The sequence below is a fragment of the Plectropomus leopardus genome, chromosome 7 (genome assembly GCF_026936395.1).
Source record: "Plectropomus leopardus strain MGB_pleo_1.0 chromosome 7, ASM2693639v1, whole genome shotgun sequence".
NCBI lineage: Eukaryota > Metazoa > Chordata > Actinopteri > Perciformes > Serranidae > Plectropomus > Plectropomus leopardus.
In genome coordinates, this window is record NC_142182.1 from 23337700 (window position 1) to 23353141 (window position 15442).

The 15442-nt window shown below is 40.0% G+C and overlaps 1 long non-coding RNA gene across 5 annotated transcripts in view; it reads left to right on the plus strand.

Moving 5' to 3' along the window:
- Window positions 1–1632: 1632 nt before the first annotated feature.
- LOC121950683 (uncharacterized) overlaps window positions 1633–15442 on the plus strand; it is a 67161-nt gene continuing 53351 nt past the window's right edge. For 2 of the 5 annotated variants that reach the window (XR_015777022.1, XR_015777028.1), the window contains exons 1-3: window positions 1633–1846; window positions 5612–5758; window positions 11217–11364. This is a non-coding gene — a long non-coding RNA (uncharacterized LOC121950683). Of the gene's footprint in view, window positions 1847–5394; window positions 5510–5611; window positions 5759–11216; window positions 11365–15442 lie in introns of all 5 variants that reach the window. The other 3 variants (XR_015777019.1, XR_015777017.1, XR_015777018.1) reach the window with 3 other exon arrangements.

The window sequence follows — 15442 nt, forward strand, 5'->3', positions numbered from 1 at the left end:
GGGTACACCTTAACTGGATTATAAAGACCAAATCCTAGCCTAAATCATACCCCAGAATTCAAATTTAAACTGAACTGAACCTACCTATACTGGCACAAACGGTAAATTAACTCAAATATTTTTCCTTAATCTTGAGTCCTATACCTAAACCTGGACTACATGCTCTATAGCCAAATCTTATTCCTAAACTGCACGCAGAAATGAAAAACATGCACTCAAAAAGGTCCAAAAGTGGTTCTCATAAAGATAGCAGACCCACGCTCACAGACACGCAGAGAGCTCTCAGTGGGTGCTACAGGTCTGCATGTGAAGACACGTGTGTGCTGGTGTGTGTAGGTGGATGCTTTGGAGGAGGAGGGGCGCTCAAACTCAATTTTCTGAATCGACTGTGGAAGCGCTTTGCAGAGTGGCAACTGTGAAGAGTTTTAACTTAGAAAAACGAAACCACCAAAGCATTCATATTAAAATGACATTTTATTGAAATGGCAAGAATGCAACATGAAACGACGGGTTGAATCTTGTCATTTGTTTGGGTCATGCCCAAAATATAAGAATTACCATTGTGCAGAGATCGTTTTTTGTAATATGCCAGTATCATTTTGATTCAAACAAAACAATTTCAGAAATCTCTGCATGCAATTAAGGATGTGCACGAAGATAAACCATATAAACCAATTTTATTGTCCTCTTACATGCACACATGAGGTTTATGAGTGTTTATTCGACGTGCAATGATCTAAAGGAAGTAACTTAAAACATAAAAATAAATCATTTAAATCGGAGAATCACATGTTATTGTATAAAAATGTGGTTTTGCAGAAATACAACTGATTCCTATTTATAAAGTGATTAGAAAGAAACATTTATTTTTGCGCGCACTGGTTGATGCTTTGCTTTGTTGAACAATTCAGCCCCTTTTTAGTGGAGAAAATATAAAAGAAGCTATCTTGTCCATCCATAATCATCTCTGGTCTCTAGCAGAGTCCCCCCACTAGAGGGCGATCCAGACCAGGGTTTTCCTCTCAGAGCAACCAAGATCTATTTTTATCCCCAAACCGAACGAGTCACTTAAAGCTTTCATGATGTCTTTTTGTCTCTCTTTGTATTTCTGCTCGGGTTAAGGCGCATGGAGGAACACTGCGATCCTGGCGAGCGATGCAGAGAAGAAAGCGTGAGACAGAAATCACACCCCCTCTTTCTTCTTTCTTTAAGACCCAGAACGACAATATTTAGTCATTAAGAGCCTCCTGAACGCCTTTTTGTCAATTACCTGTCACGCGTTGTGTTGCAACGGGGAATAAATAACAAAAATGTACCATTAGTTGAATGCTTTTGATGCAATATTTGTATGTGAAGTCAATATATAGCCTATTGTGTGTTGCATATTACAGGAATGTCATCATAATGCATTAAGTTCTCTTTCATTTTTTATTTATTCACTAATTTGATCTTTCATCCTCACTGAACGGCAGGCTAATGGTGTATGTTATTTATTTATTTTTGCAGAGACACTGTACATCTTTTGGCACAGGCATGGTGCGTTTAAGGTCTGAGTTTAAGTTCTCAGTTCAGGCCAGTAGGGGGCGGTATGCAACCGAGATAAACCCTCTCCTCATTGATCGTGACCAGGTATTTCCCAAACCAGCCCGCCAGTCAGCCAGCAAGAAAGCCAGTGCCTTGCACATGCGTTTGCACACACACATACACACACACGGAGCTGAAAATAATCAAGTGGTGGAGGAGGAGTGGGCGGCAGCAGCGGGAGAGGAAGCGAAGACGACCCTCAGAGAGAGAAAGAGAGAAGGAAGGAGCGACTGTACGAGTCCATGTGAGAGTAGAAGTGAAGGTAAATCAATAGTCCTGAAGCACTTGGTGGAACTCAATGGGTTTCCTCACTTTATTACCAACCATTGGGAGGGGGTGTTGGTGTTGATCTAACCAGGCCTGCACACTGTAGCCCCAAAAGACACGAGGCAAAAATCTACACTGAGCATGCATGGGTGCCTGTTTCCTGCACATTTGCTACAATGAAAGATCATGCTTTTCGATTTTCATGCTCTTGTTGCCTGTATTGAGGTGATTTAGGTCCCAGAAGTGATCTTAATGTTTGAGCTCAGCCACAATATTGTCTGTGTGTTGTGCTGTCACTGGTTAGCCTGCTTTAGTTATGTGTTGTATTAAGTGCTGTTATTTTGGAAAACAACTTTAAACCGAGATTTGTTTCCTGAATGAGATGATGCAGCTTTGGCTAACATGCAGATTTAACTGTTGAAATTCACACAAATATGTGTAGTAATTTCATGCCAAACTACTGCCCTCCTGTTTTCATATGTCTGAACTGCAGCCTGCAGAGCAGAGCGTTCATTGCCATAATTACATTCACTCTGGAGTTCCTGTTTTTCTGGTACAGCAGGCCTACTCATTTTTACACAACTTCTTGAGCAGATTGCAAAGTTTTCTCCAACTTTAGTTCCCAACTTTTTAGTGGTGTTAAAAAATGAATCACAGGGAAAAGTATCTTCTAATCAATCAGAAGGCATTTAAATGCATGGGCGGAGTAGAAGACAGTGAGGCCCCTGGGCTCAGATATGCAACGAGCCCCACCACCACTCCTACATAAAAGCAAGACGCACACACTTTATGGCTGTTTGGTGTCTTTTTGTAGTCTTATGCATCTTTTTGTGTGTGTTTTTTTGAGCCTCGTTGTTGTTTTGTGTCTTTTTGTCATCTTGTATCTCCTTGTGATTTTTGTGTATCTTTTCAAGTAATTTGGGTCTGTTTGAGGTACTTTTGTGTCTTCTCTTTGATGTATTTTCTTTCTTTCTCTGTGGTCATTTTGCGTCTCATTATCTGTGTTTTCTGTCTATTTTAGCTAATTTTGTGTAACTGTTTTTTTTATTATACTTATAACAATAAAACAATGCACATCACAAACCATCAACATATCACAGACAGATGCCGCAAAACAAGTAAAAAACAGAGACAAAGACACTATTACTAAAGAACAAAACAAAAATATAGTCATCATAATCTTCAGTCTTCTAAACATAATGTATTCTATTTTCCTTCATAGTCCTTAATTGTTCCCTATTTGTGATAATGCCCTTTAACCTAAAATAATGTTTCAAAAAGGAGACCATTGTTTTTCTGTCATTTTAGTGCATCTTTGTAGCGATGATGTGTCTTCTTGCTGTTGTTTTGTGTCTTTTTGAGTCTGTTTTTTGTCTTTTGGTGTCTCTTTCTCCATGTATTTTTTTTTTGTGTAATTTTGTGGTGGTGGTTTGTTTTCGGTAGTGGTATTTTTTTCATCTTCATGGTCTTTTTTAGTCTCTCTCTGCTTGGTATGTGTTAATTGGACATTTTGCTAGTGAGGGCCGGGGCGGAGGCGGGGGGGGGGCACTATCGGAGTAACAGACTCAAGATGTACCTTGAGTGTATTAAAGCAACTGGGATGAGAAACAAGCAGTACTAATAAAGTGCGTTTCTCATTCGTAAGGTTAACGATTACATGTGAGCATTATCCAAGAGAGACGCTCAAATTCTCCACATCCAACAAGAGGATACCGCTTTCCTGTCCTCTTTAGTCTAGACCCATTATGTAGGAATCTAGGGAAAATGCTACTGACTCTGTTCATTGTTTCAGCCGTTTTTATTAGATGGTGCACATAGTTTTGCATCAGTCACAGTTTGCATTACATTAAAGTGGAACACCACCTCAATTAAGAATTCCAATATGTTATTTCCATGGCCCAGAAAAATTCAGTCAATATTTGTGAGCATGAGCTACTCTCTCTGACAGCCAGACACAAGAGATGAACGTCTCAAAATTGTGATGTCATAGAGTATAAAGTCTGGAGCTGCTTCATAGACAGTGAATGGGAGGCTGACTTTTTTGGAATCACAGAAATTGTCTTTTTTGTACCCAAATAATCTTAATTCTACTGTAGAGGTCTCAGCTCCAAAACAGAAAATGTACCCATATACAGTCCCTGGGTGCACTTATACCCCCTCTCCACCAAATTAGCTCTGGTTCTTGAGCCAGTCCTGTTCAGGATTCTCAGCATCTCGGTGCTATTTCATAATCACTCCCGCAGTTCCACCGGTTTTGAGCAGAACCACTGTACTCATGGATGTGTTGTGAATGCAGTGTGTTGCAAAATGCATCACTGACGTAAACTGTAGTAGCAAAAGGGTGGATCACATTTACTACATGCAAGCTTTTGTTCTGTCACTACAGATACAGCATTCGCTTTAAATTCAAAATAAAACAAGCATGGACCAAGTGTTAGTAAGATCACTGTATGCTCCTGATAATTTTTCACTTGATATCTCCTACGTTGCTTTCTCCATCCTCTTTTTCCCATGTGTAGAATATGACATACCCACTGCTGTTGTCACAGTTTGCACTCCAGGTCAAGAAAAACCTGCTATTTTTCGGTTCCAACTGGTAACCAACTTTTCGTGTTAAGAACCAATTCATTTTTTGGTTGAAATTCTCCAAACGATTCCAAATAAGCTGAGGGAAATGGAATGGAACTGGTTGCATGTTGGTGGATAAGGGGTAGTATATATATATATATATAATTTATAACATCTTTACAAATCCATCGTCGATGGAGCAGCTCCAGACTATATACTTGATGACATCACACATTTGAGTTCTAGCCCTCTAGTTTTTGGATTTTGGAGATAGTTGTTGATTTTACTAATATTCTTAGACTATGTTAGACCATTGAAATAACATGTAGGGATTTTGATCTTGAGCGTAGTTCCCCTTTAAAGTTTTGTGCAGTGAAAGTGAAGCTGCATGTTCTTCTTAGCACCAAAGTTGTCTTATTGTAGTTTTTAATGAAGTCTGCTTTGCATCCACCCTTTACCTCCTAAAGTTTTCCATCAATGATCATGAAAGGTTATTAGGATAGGGGAAAGAAACACCACTTATGGACCGTAGATACGTGGTGTGCAGCAGGTTACAGGACTTACAGGACAGGAACTGTCCTTAGTGCTTAAATCTTACAAGACTCGAATCAGACAGTTTATATCAAGGCAGGGTTTACCCAAAATGCATCCAGAGAGAACTATGCTTTACAAAAACTTTTTGATTAAAAAAAAAAAAATGTAATTCAATTTGAGTGACAGCAGCATTTGATTGAAGCATAGATAAACACCCATGAAAACATTGTTATTTGTCCTTCAATAGACTCAGGCATGTAAGGTGTGAGTTTAATAGTGTTGTGTCCAGTTTGGCCAATCATATGCTGCATTTACGTGCTCCTCAGATGGTACCATTTCCAGATTTGGGAAGTTCTGACTTTGGTGTGTTCATGAGCTCAAATCATAATGTAGAAACAACACAAACAACACAACGATAATGTGTTTTATTTTTCTGCTCAGAGCATTTAAACCACTCTCCGATAACAGCTTGAAGAAGTATTTTGTCCCAGACTGCTGCCACAGTACATGCCCCAAAACTACTAAAAGATCCCATGTGTAGGATTAAGGGGGATAGGTAAGCTTACATTGTATAGGGCCTATACTATAATACGTATGTTTTGTGTAGTGTATAATCACCTGAAAATAACAGGTGTTTGTCTTGTTTATATCTTCATAGGGCATGGGTCCTTATCTACGGAGACTGGGATGTTGCACCACCATCTTTCTGTCCATTAGTTTTTGAGTGGAAGAGACCTCTGCAGATAATTTGGCTCCTGGAATAAACCTCCTGAAGATCTGGATCTTAAGTTATCAGAGGAAAAAGGTGAGCACTCTTTAGCAGCCGCCCGTCTCCTACATGCAAGGGAGTATAGGAGAAATATTTACTTGAAACATGAAACTGCCTTATTCAGTGGTTTTACTTTTGCGTTTGTTTCGAAGATGAGACCTCCTTGGATAGTTTGGCTTCCGGTAAAAATGTCCTGAACAATGAACACCCAAGGAAGTCTAACTGCAAGAAGTTTCAGCTGGTTGCAATCTGCAGCCCTCTCCACTGAGCCACTAAATCCCCTTAAATCTTACGCACTGAACCTTTAAATATTACTTTTACCTGACTGATGCTGATAAATACATTCTCTAACTAATCTCGGCCTCGCTAGGTGGACAGCAATTAAGTTTATGTCCTAATGCCATATTAGAAAATACATATGTGCAAAACACTGACATGCAATATGTGAAATTATTAAAAAGTTTGTCATCAGCTGAACATTTACTTTCGTCCACCGTGTTTCTGCATGCATGATGTCAACTCAGCAACTCCAAAATGTACCAAAATTTTCACAGATTCTGAGTTGTTGTTCGACATGAGGGAGCATTGACATGAATTTTTCCAGTAGGGAACTCATTTTTCCAACAATTCCAACACCAATTGAACGCAGGTGTGGAAATCTTGAAAATATTGATCTAGAGTGCCCCAGGGATGACGTTTTTCTGTAGGCCAACCCGGAGGCTAGAGTTACCCAGGTTCCCTCGTCAAAAAGCCTATGGGATTCTTCCACTGGATTTTGGGTTATTGCAGAAAACAATCTCTGTCTTCACAGATGAACACCACTATTAGAATTTTCTTTTAATGCAGTCACCAGAGGTAAAAATCTTATGCAAGGCTGAACACACTACAGTCAGCACCACTACGAAGCTGTAAAGCCATGTTCGGCATGGTTCAGCTTGATGATGCTCTGTAGTCTAATAAAGCCACTTTTTAGCAACGCCTCTTTTAAGACATAAAAGATTCAGAGTTCACAAGTGGGGTATTTGCTGACATATTTTACACTGTAGAACAAAATGTGAAGCTCTCTTAAGCTTGCTTTAACCATAGACCTTTTTTCAGGCTTCTAACAAAAAACCCATAAAAAATTTTGACTTCAAGACATGGGAACAGAGGGTCCTGAAATGCTAACAGATTTCTGGGTTTTAGGACTCATTACTGGGGTTCACTATAGAGTTTGATAGTAATGTGAGGAAATTTTTTTTTTTTGGCCTGTTGCTCCACACAGAGGTCAGAGGTCAAGGTCAGCTACACACAATCAGTGCTTTGCCTAACCATTGATGGCCTGATTTCTGCACTGATCAGCTGTTTATGTTCAGGCATTAATTTCCCAACAGTTGCAGTCAATCTTGAAATCGTGATGACCTTTAAGTGCAGCGTCCCTGAACTAGTGAGGTATCACTAGCAGCAGGCCACCATGTACGCGAAAAATAAATCAGTTGTGAAAGGGAACTTTTTCTTCCCTTTTAAAAAAAAAAAAAAAAAAAGAAAAAACCCGCACCATCCGCCCCCCCATGTACAATGCTGGGAATAGTAACAGCACTGTGAGGCTGGGCTAAATATAGCAGCCAGTGAGTGTTAACATGTCAACTTCAGCAGGAGTGAAGGGAAGCGGCTGCTGCACGTGTGACCGCTGTGGATGCTCACAGTATCGCTATAATTACCAGCCAACCTTATATCTGCTGCTGTGTATTATATGCATACCAAGCCGGGGTTGGTTTAGGTTTTTTAAATTTAAAAAATTCCTTCTGTCGCACGACAAAAACACAAATGGCCAAACATACAAGGAAACGATTCCAGCGACGACAAATGATGCGCTTTAGTCAAGAAGAATGTGAAACATTTGAAGAGAAGCAACGATTTATACCCTTATAGCAAAAATTAGATCATAATAATTTATATTTTATTTAAGGTGAGATATTCGGGAAATCTAAAGCGGTGGTTAAATTGATTTCTGGACGCAAATTTTTGGCCAAAGAGCCCACAAATTGTCTTTAATATTGCCGATAAAGCGCATCATCAGCCGCCAGATATTTACACGATCCCGTTGATGGAGGACGGGTTTGAAATTCAGCTTTTCTGAATCTAAGAGTGGGTGGGGGTGGATGATGGATTTTGGGAGGAGAGGGGGGGGTGGTTTATTTTTATCACGGCCGCCTTTCAGAAATAGAAGGCAGTCTAAAAAAACAGACCTCATGAGTTCTTCTCAATCGAAGACGCTTGTGCAGCAAACCGTGCATTTATTTGTGATGGAAGGAGACTTTAAACATCCCCCCTGCCCTCCCTCACCACCACCACCACCACCACCACCACCACTCCTCCAGCTTTCAACTCCAAACCCCCCCAACTATGTTACGTAATCTAGCATGTGAATGTCAAGAGACAGAACGAGTCGTGGAGAGAGAAAGAGAAAGAGAGGGGGTTATTTGGTCTATGCATAGAGCTCCCAAAATTCATACCCAGGGAACACAGTGTACTCAGGTGTCCCCTGAGACTTTACATTGTTGTTAGAAACCCCCCACTTCCCCGTCATGCACGAGCACGCGCACAAGTTGGTGATTCCAATTGTATACCCCAAACAAACTATAATGACGGCAGCAAATAGTGCAGCAACAGAACAGGTGGCTCCCTGCATTCATCCCATTTGGTCTCCCATTCACAGACTCCGCGGGAGGATTTGTGTGAATGACTGAGTGGGAAAGTGATGAATGAATGAATGACTGCACGAAATGAGTGAATGAAGAGCGGCAGCAGAAGTAGAAGAGGACGACAGGGGGCGCGCATCGCTCCTGTCCCTCTCAATGGTTTTTTCTCCTTCTTTGTTTTTTCTCCTGTAGAGGGAAGTGCGGCTGCACCGGCAATAACCAAGCATGGGGAGCAAACACACACACACACACACACACACACACACACACACACACACACACACACACACACACACACACACAAGAAATGAAAGGGGGGCCGAGGAGAGGTGATGGGGCAGATGGGCGTACGCGCATGCGTGTGCGCGCGCGGAGCACATATGTGACAAAGCCGTTCATAAATATTCAGCGGCTCGATTCATCCGGATTCTTCTCTTGAGGTGGTTTATTGTGTGCAGCAGAGCTCACAACAAGCATGTGATGCTGAGAATGGCTGGTGTTGAGTGTAAGGGGGGTATGTAAGTGGTAGTGGTGGTGTGTGCATATGTGTGTGTGTGTGTGTGTGTGTGTGTGTGTGTGTGTGTGTGCGTGCGTGTGTGTTGTGTAGAGGGGGTGTTCTATAAATAGCACTATAGCTCTGCTTCCATTGACATCATTTAGGCAGGAGAGATGGAAAAATAAATAGGGGGAGGGGAGGGGAGGGAGGAGAGGGCGCAGGGTTCCTTAATCTGGGCTTGAAATTCAAACAAAACCTGGCCAGCCATATCTCTGTACACACTCTCAACAAAAATGGTCCCACGTAGTAAACCTGGCAATGATTCTTCTGGATTTGAAGGCCATATTTTTAAGCTTCCCTTTAATGTTGTTTTAGTTTGAATTATTTTGAGAATTATCATAAAGCTAAGCCAGAAAACAAACTGGACAAAAATCAGTCTTTACCCTTTGAAACCTGAGCACATTGGCTTGCTGTCTTTTAAAAACATGGTAAGAAGACAATGAGCAACATAGGAAAAAATGACTAGGAAAATAGCACAAAATTAGAAGAAAAAAAAAAGTACACGAAAATTATCTGAAAATTTGCACACAAAAAGGAAAGTTTAGAAAGCCAAGAAAATGATGTAGAAATAGCAAAAACAAAAGCCAGGCAAAAACAAAAAAAACACAAAAAAACCCCAGAAAAAATGCTAAATAAAATTAGTAATAAATAATAATAATTCTGTAACATAATTTCCATACACAATTAGGTTAATATAAATACAGTCTGAAAAAAATCTAAATCTACTTATTTCTTGCAAAATGCAGGACATGTCTTTTCAGGATGCTTACTTTCCCCCCATGTTATAGAAAGATTTTCTCAGGGTTAAAAGATAAACTGTTTGTAAAAGGGATCTGTACCTAGCACGAAAATGATGTTCATCCAGGTTTCAAAGGTTTAAATTATCTAACAGAGTAATAATGCATGAAATGCTCCAATTCAGCTCTTTTTTGTGTTTCGTCTTTTAAATTTCCGGTGTATAGGATTTTGGTGAATAGGGGTATGTTAAATATTGTGATTATGGCTACTTGTTGGTAAATGTAATCTCCTGCATGCATGTTAGATGCACTACAGTCTTATCTACCACCACAACTCTCACTTCTCTGTTTCTACTCCTCTAAACCCATAAGTCCTCCACATGAAACATTTAAATATGTTGTTGGTCTGTGCGCTCTATAACAACACCTAAAAGCCCTTAATGATTGACTAACATAAATCACTTATTGATCTGACACGACATACTTGGTTAAAGGTTACCATATTTAGTTTAGTGTATAACTACTTAAACATAACAGTTGATGTTAATGCTACCTCAGAATGAGTGGTTTATGTTTACATAGGGTCCACAGCAGGTCCTTGTCTATGACGTTTGCCATGATGCGCTGCCATGTTTCTACGGGGAAAAGGCAAAAATTAGATAGAAAAATTAACCCCCCCCAAAAAAGACAAGACATTACAATTGTGATATTGTAGCTGTCTCTGCTTTGTTTAGTTTTTTAGTCAGAATGGTGCATTACGTAAAGCATTACCCTGGCAAAGGATCCCTTGAATCCCTTCTTTTCTGTGTGTACGCTTGCCCTCATCCACTGGGGCCCAATAGTAAACATCAGACCAAAACACCCACTGTTTCCTAGAAAGACGCAGCCTACAAGTCGGAATGGAAAGCCACAAGGCAGATGGGAGGGGACATCAAACAAATTAAAAGGACCTGTGTGTATACAACAAACACATACACACATGAGCAGAGATCCAAGTGGAAAAGACGGGGGCCATCGTATACCCAAGGCAAATGTTTTGGAAGGCATTATTATTGTATTGACATGCTTTAAAAAAAAAAAAAAAGAAGGCGGAGGGTTGAAGCTCAATAGGCCGAATGGAGGGAGCGACATTTTCATTTCGTTATCAAGACTAACATTTCCGCTCAAACAGGCTGACTGACTTGTGTGTTTATGTTATTATGGAGGAGGAGAGGAGAGCAGCACACTGTTTTTCCATGGTCGGAGTGTCTTAGTCACACCCAGGATCTCTCTCTGTCTCTATAACTCTGTCATCAGCCTTGGCACTGACCCCTGAATGCTGCGTGACTTCCATTGGTGCTGATGACGTCTTCTATGATAAATATCTCCCCATGTGGGTCCCCCGCCTTGTACTGCGATCACACATCTCTGTCCTGCAAAGCTTTTACCTACAGCAACACTTGTTTACTCTTATTTTCTTGTTTATTGTGATTTTCTTACTGATTCCTGTGAGAAAACTCATCTTTTCCCTTTATTCGCAGAGAGGTCAGAGGTCAGCAGCAGCTACAGAGCCTCTTTGAAACACCAGGACATCCTCAAGGGCACTTCTGCAGGGCACACATTTGCCTGAACCTGGGATAGACAACCACAGATTCAACCTTCCACCTTTTCCTCGCCTAATTTTTGCAGGTTAGTGGAATATTTGTATTTTGGGGCGTAGACGGAGCATCTGTCATCTCTGTTGTTGATCACACACCCCTCCCAAACATCACTCACACTCTTTGTTAAGTGTTTGGTGCGTGATTCTCGCACCAAAAAATCCAAAAGGTGTAGTGCTAAATGGCTACCAGACGTGAGATGGAACATCCTACAGCGTTGCAAAAGTGTGTCTCAATTGAAGAGGATGAATCATAAGGCCTAATTCAGTCCTAATGGTGAAGTATTTTTGTCACAGTCTCTCTGCTTGCCTCTCGCCCTTCCTCTTATTCACCCTTTTCCTTTCTTTCTATTCTCATACATCACACATAGAAGCACAGCTTCTTTTGGCACGCCTGCAAAAAACACAATGACTAAAGTAGTTTGGGCAACTTTTCAAAGGAGCAAGGCTAAAAATTCATAAACAGGTGGGCAGGTTCCCAATCAGTAGCCAACATCTGTGTATATGATGTGGGTGTTGTGTAGCCATACATGCATCAGTGACAGTGTGTGTCTTGGGAAAAGGTGCAGTTAGCTATTTTCAAAAGCAACATGTCTCTTATTTGTATTAAATTAAAGATGGAAAGTACTGAGGATGATCGTACATTGTCGATATAAAGATAACGGCTCATAATTCTGCAAAACAAAGTTTCTTAATTGAAAAAACTGCCACATGCTTACTGAATTCTGTTTTATGCTCTTTTAACTCTGCAGATAGGTCAAAGGTCAGGATGGGACAGCTTTCCCTAACTAAGTGCTGACAGTGGGTATCAAACATAGATTGTATATTAAGATGGACGACACGTCCCCACTTACCCCCTGCTGTGCAAAAGTGAAGCAAAAATATCCTGGAAACAGCCACTGCCATCTTGCGCTGGTGACATAACATGGAGTTGGACTCTATGCATTAGTTATCTCTGTGTTGGTGGAGTTCCCACCCAAACACGCATCTCACCACTCGTGAAAAGCGCCATTGAATGCCAAGACACGGATTGGCACACACAGCTGTTAATAATTGTGTCAGATTCCCTTTTTTCCCTCATAGCATTAAATGAATAATTAAGGCCAAACTTATCAGAAAAACACTTAAAAAAACATCAAGGTGATGACAAGTACCTTAGATGACAGAAACTATCTTTAGGAAAAATGTATTTTGTGTGTACTTTGAGTTTTTAGTTTGGTCCATATCGCATTCACTAACATGGAGGGAGCAGGATTTATTGCCTATTCTGCAACCAGCCACCAGGGGGCGATCGAGATTTTTTGGCTTCACTTTTGGGACACTATCATGTCGTCCACCTTTATGTAGCCTGTGGTATCAAACCAGTAATCACATAAGGCAGGGGTAGGCAGATTAAGTTTGGCATATTTGGGCAAAAACCATGCAAGAATTTACTTGGCTGTGTTTTCAGGCTTTAGAAAATCTAGCCTCCCAAAAGAAAACTTTGGCCAGTCACAAGCCATTTTCAAAGAGTGTCTGTCAGTCACTCCTCGTAAACTGTCAAATAGCCATCGCTGATCAAATATGAATGAAGATTCTGTTTTTGCATTGACTATTACTTGCATCAGATGTTTTCAAAAATATGTATTTGTGTACCATTAAGCTGTAAAATGAGAAAGTGTGTGACCCAGCTGCCATGTTGGAAAAAGTTGAACCAACAAGCAGCATTGCCCACTGGTCAGTAACTTTCTTATTTTACAGCTAAACAGGACACTTAAATATGTTTCTGAGAACATTTTAGGTGAGAAATAGGCAATGAATTAACAGAATTTTGATTCACATTTGATCAGCGTTGCCTAGGTTGACCGCAGTTCACAGAGCAAGCCAGAAGTAACCATATTTGGACGAGAGGCTGGAGATGTGGAGGAGTGAGGGGTGGATCTCACTCATAGCCTGTAGTGACACCTCACAGACAGCCTGTAAATCAAGCAGCCCTCCCCTTAAAAAGGCATAACTTTGGGTTTTAATAGAATGGAAACGTTTGAGATATATAAAAATTCTCCATTCGTGCAGTTGTCATGAACGGGGAGGTAAGCTATAGAGACCAAAACTGTTCTTTGTATCAGGCTGTAAACATGTTTATTTCTGTTGTAAAGACAGGCATTTTAAAATGGGGGTCTATGGAGATTGACTCTGTTTTGGATCCAGTCTCCAGAGGCCTTTCAAGGAACTGCAGTTTGCACTTCATTTTTCAGCCCCGGAGATTACAACCTATTAAAAATTGTTACTGGAATTTTAAATACAGTATCACATGTCAGTAAACTAGAGCTTCCTATACCTTCTTAAAAACATGAATGTACACTCTCACATACACATTTATTTCTTGAATCACAACATCATTTGGGTTTGCTTTGACGAATACTGAAACACTGTGAGCATCTTTTGACCACCTAGACTATTGCTTCTTTGCTTTAATCACCAGTAACGTGGTTTGAAATTTGGAAGTTGTACTTAGATTGGATGGTTTACTACATAGCTTTTAAAAAATCTGTATTCATTTATTTATAATTTCTATTTGTTTTGTTGTTAACCCCAAAAATTGCAAATTGACATTTGCAAAAATAAATAAACAAATACATTTTAAAAAGTGTTTTTCTGATAACCCAAAGGGTTTTTAAACAGTTTGTGTAGTTTAAGAAGAGATGTGAATAACAAAGAATCTTTATGGAGTTTCTTCAGTTGTTTTCCTTTTAAAAATGCACCTAATTTAGGAAAAACATGGTTTTCATTGTAAATGTTTTCCATATTAACTCCCTTAGCTTGTGAAAAGACATCTAAATTGTTCTGTAGTGATTCTAGTGAGCATATTGCCACTTTGCTTCATCAGCCCATCACCAATTATCAGTCACGATATATTCCTGTACTGCGGATGACTCAGAGGCCTGTCAAGATAATAGCACTAACACTATTTTATGGAGGCCACTCTTCTGGAGAGTTTTCAAAAGGGGCTTTACAACAACACTGGATAAATTAGTGAAAATGTGGACAATAAATTAAGTGTTTAACATTAAAATCTTGAGGGTCTTAAGCCTGAAGTTACACTTCAGCACCATGGACAGCTCCCAAAGGCAATTCCCAATGCAAAACAGTGAGCTTGTCCTCTGAATCCAAATACAGCTGTCCATTTTCAACCTGTACAGAGTGACACCTGAACAGAATAATTGTCAAATTGGGTTTCACCATTACCTCCCTTCCAGGTGTCATATCCTCTGAGGCTCACCATTTAGATCATTTTAAGGACAGTGCAGCCCCAAATCAAAAACACATATTTTCACTCTTACCTGTAGTGCTATTTACCAATCTAGATAGTTTTGAGTTGCTGAACCTTAAAACAAAGCTTTTTACTCATGTTCTAATAAATTTTGAAAAGAGACAATACATGTTATGAGCGTAAATTGACACACCATCCCCGAACATCCAAAACTGACTGCACTTTGAGCACCACCACTTACATTGAAGAGAAAAAAGACATTTCTAAAGCTGGTATGGCAAACGCTCTGCCACTCTTACCCAAACAATCTAGACGGATAAATAGCACACTAGGTCAGAGGACAAACAGGCCCTAATGTGTTTCTGATTTAAGAGTTAACTGTCCCTTTAAGCATTTAATAGTGGAACTTGTTCCAGTTATAATATATGTTTTAATCTAGAAAAATAATGAGTTCTGGATTATGATTCGTTTGCTTGTATTTTTAGAGTTAAAGTGTTTTGAAGGGTCATTACAGGTCTGCTATCCTAACTAGAATAGCCGAAGAACCCAGCATCCCAACAACCTGTAGAATTACTCTTTCTGTCAACTTGTCTGTCTGTCTGCGTGCCGTTCTGCCTCCCTTTGCTCTAAGAGCTGCAGGTTAAACGAGGAAAAAAGGTTTTCAACATGGTCAGCTGGAGGCTGGATATTTTTAGACTGGAGAGAGAGAGAGATGGAGAGAGAGATCAATCAATGTTTGATATATTTATGGGGTCGTTTTTCATAGTCTGTGTGTTTATATACTTGCTTTGGCAACAATGACTAATATGCATATGTGAAATTTAATTAGAATTTGGGTTATTTTTGCATCGCTCCCAGTG